Here is a 3,719-nt window from a genome sequence, read left to right on the forward strand (position 1 = left end):
CTTGCTGACTATAACCCTGAGCCACCAGTCTGGCTTTGTTCCTTACCACTTCACCTTTCTCACTGAGCTTGTTTCTGAAGACCCATTTTGTACCAATTATATTGAATCCTTCTGGTCTAGGAACAAGATCCCAAACATCATTCCTTGTAAACTGATTCAGTTCTTCTTGCATAGCAATTATCCAGTCTGGATCTTCTAGAGCATGATCAACAGAAGTTGGCTCGATCAAAGATACAAGACCTAATTGACAGTCTGCATTGTTCTTAAGGAATGCTCTTGTTCTGATTGGATCATCCTTCTTTCCAAGAATGACATCTTCTGAATGACCAGAGATGAGTCTGGATGATCTTCTGACAGATGGTTCTTCAGAAATACTTAGATCCTCCAGAGAAGCTGATACTTGATCTTCAGATTCTTTGCTTCTGAGAAGCTCTGCTTCTGATGCGTTGCTTCTTGGCTCAACAACTTCTGATATATCAATATCACAATCTGCAAAATTATCAAACTGCTTTGGTTTTTCAGAACCAAGCTTATCATCAAACCTGATATTGATTGATTCTTCTACAATCAATGTTTCAGTATTGTATACTCTGTAGCCTTTTGAGCGTTCAGAATATCCAAGAAGGAAACATTTTTGTGCTTTGGAATCAAACTTACCAAGATAATCTTTAGTGTTCAGAATAAAGCATACACATCCAAAAGGATGGAAATATGAAATGTTGGGCTTTCTATTCTTCCACAATTCATAGGGAGTCTTATTTAGAATAGGTCTGATAGAGATTCTATTCCGAATATAGCATGCAGTGTTTATTGCTTCTGCCCAGAAATGCTTAGCCATATTGGTTTCATTGATCATGGTTCTGGCCATTTCTTGCAGAGTCCTATTCTTTCGTTCTACAACCCCATTTTGCTGTGGAGTTCTAGGACAAGAGAAATCATGGGCAATACCATTTTCTTTGAAGAACTCTTCAAAGGATCTGTTCTCAAATTCACCACCATGATCACTTCTGACCTTTATGATTTTACACTCTTTTTCAGATTGAATCTGAATGCAGAAATCAAAGAACACTGAATGAGTCTCATCCTTGTGTTTCAAGAATTTTACCCATGTCCAGCGGCTATAATCATCTACGATTACTAATCCATATTTCTTCCCTCTGACAGATGCTGTTTTGACTGGGCCAAACAGATCAATGTGCAAGAGTTCTAATGGCCTTGAGGTAGAAACAACATTCTTGGACTTGAATGCAGGTTTGGAGAACTTGCCCTTCTGACATGCTTCACAAAGAGCGTCTGATTTGAATTTCAGATTAGGGAGTCCTCTGACCAGATTCAGTTTGTTACTCTGAGAAATCTTTCTCAAACTAGCATGACCTAATCTTCTGTGCCAGACCCACTGCTCTTCAGAAACAGACATAAGACAAGTCACTTTCTGACTCATAAGATCTTGCAGATCTGTCTTATAAATGTTGTTCTTCCTCTTGCCTGTAAATAGGATTGAGCCATCCTTCTGATTTACAGCCTTGCAAGACTCTTGATTAAAGATTATATCATAACCATTTTCACTCAATTGACTGATAGATAAGAGGTTATGTGTTAATCCTTCTACAAGAAGTACATTAGAAATGGAAGGAGAGTTACCAGACTTTATAGTTCCAGAGCCAATTATCTTGCCCTTCTGATCTCCTCCAAACTTGACTTCTCCTCCAGACTTAAGCACCAGGTCTTGGAACATAGACCTTCTTCCTGTCATGTGTCGCGAGCATCCAGAGTCCAGGTACCATGACATGTTGTGCTTTGTCCTTTTTGCAGTCAAGGATATCTGCAATAGGAATAATCTTATCCTTAGGTACCCACATTTTCTTGGGTCCTTTCTTGTTAGATTTTCTCAAGTTCTGATTGAACTTGGGTTTAACATTGTAAGCAATAGGAGGAACAGCATGATAATTTTTAATGTGAGTTTCATGATATTTCCTAGGTTGTGTCACATGCTTTTTGGTGTGTGTTATGTGAAAACTTTGAGCATGTGAAGTGTGCCTAATATCATGGGAGTGGCCATACTTGAACTGATCATACAATGGCTTGTATGTGATTTTCATTTCATCAACAGGTTCAAGTTTGTATGGGGTTTCACCCTCAAAACCAATGCCAACTCTTTTGTTTTCAGACACAGCATATATCATAGAAGCTAGCTGACTTCTGCCAATACTTCTAGATAGGAACTTCCTGAAACTTAAATCATATTCTTTCAGAATATGGTTTAGACTGGGAATGGATTTTTCTGAATCAGAAGGAGATCCAACATTATTGGATAATTTTAAAAGTTTTTCTTTTAATTCAGAATTTTCCAACTCAAGCTTCTTTGTTTCCAATTCAAATTGCTTTTTCAGCTTTTTGTATTTGAGACTAATCTGAGACTTGAGTTCCAGTAGTTCAGTTAGACCGGAAACTAACTCATCTCTAGTAAGTTCAGAAAATACCTCTTCAGAATCTGATTCTGATGTAGATTCTGATTCGTCATCTTCTGTCGCCATCAGCGCACAGTTAGCCTGCTCATCTTCTGAGTCATCTTCTGACTCATCCCAGGTTGCCATAAGACCTTTCTTCTTATGAAACTTTTTCTTGGGACTTTCCTTCTGAAGATTTGGACATTCGTTCTTGTAGTGTCCAGGCTCATTGCATTCATAGCACATGACTTTCTTCTTGTCAAATCTTCTGTCATCAGAAGATTCTCCACGTTCAAATTTCTTTGAATTTCTGAAGCCTCTGAACTTCCTCTGCTTGGTCTTCCAGAGTTGATTTAGCCTTCTGGAGATTAAGGACAGTTCATCTTCTTCTTCAGATTCTGATTCTTCAGGGTCTTCTTCTCTAGCCTGAAAAGCGTTAGTGCATTTCTTGATATTGGATTTTAATGCAATAGACTTACCTTTCTTTTGAGGCTCATTTGCGTCCAGCTCTATTTCATGACTCCTCAAGGCACTGATAAGCTCTTCCAGAGAAACTTCATTCAGATTCTTTGCAATCTTGAATGCAGTCACCATAGGACCCCATCTTCTGGGTAAGCTTCTGATGATCTTCTTTACGTGATCAGCCTTGGTGTATCCCTTGTCAAGAACTCTCAATCCAGCAGTAAGAGTTTGAAATCTTGAAAACATCTTTTCAATGTCTTCATCATCCTCCATCTTGAAGGCTTCATACTTCTGGATTAAAGCTAGAGCTTTAGTCTCCTTGACTTGAGCATTTCCTTCATGAGTCATTTTCAAGGACTCATATATGTCATAAGCCGTTTCCCTGTTAGATATCTTCTCATACTCAGCATGAGAGATAGCATTCAGCAAAACAGTTCTGCATTTATGATGATTCCTGAAAAGCTTTTTCTGATCATCATCCATTTCTTGCCTTGTCAGCTTTACGCCTCTGGCATTTACAGGATGTTTGTAACCATCCATCAGAAGATCCCATAGATCACCATCTAGACCCAGAAAGTAACTTTCCAGTTTATCTTTCCAGTATTCAAAGTTTTCATCATCAAATACCGGCGGTCTAGTATAACCATTGTTACCGTTGTATTGCTCAGCAGAGCTAGATGTAGATGCAGGTGTAGGTGTAGATTTTTCACTTTCATCAACCATCTTTTACTGAAGCGTTTTTCTCTTCCTGAATCTTTTCTAAACACGGTTAAGTGCTTGCACCTTAGAACCGGCGCTCTGATGCCAATT

This window comes from Vicia villosa, linkage group LG4 (genome assembly GCF_029867415.1).
Source record: "Vicia villosa cultivar HV-30 ecotype Madison, WI linkage group LG4, Vvil1.0, whole genome shotgun sequence".
NCBI lineage: Eukaryota > Viridiplantae > Streptophyta > Magnoliopsida > Fabales > Fabaceae > Vicia > Vicia villosa.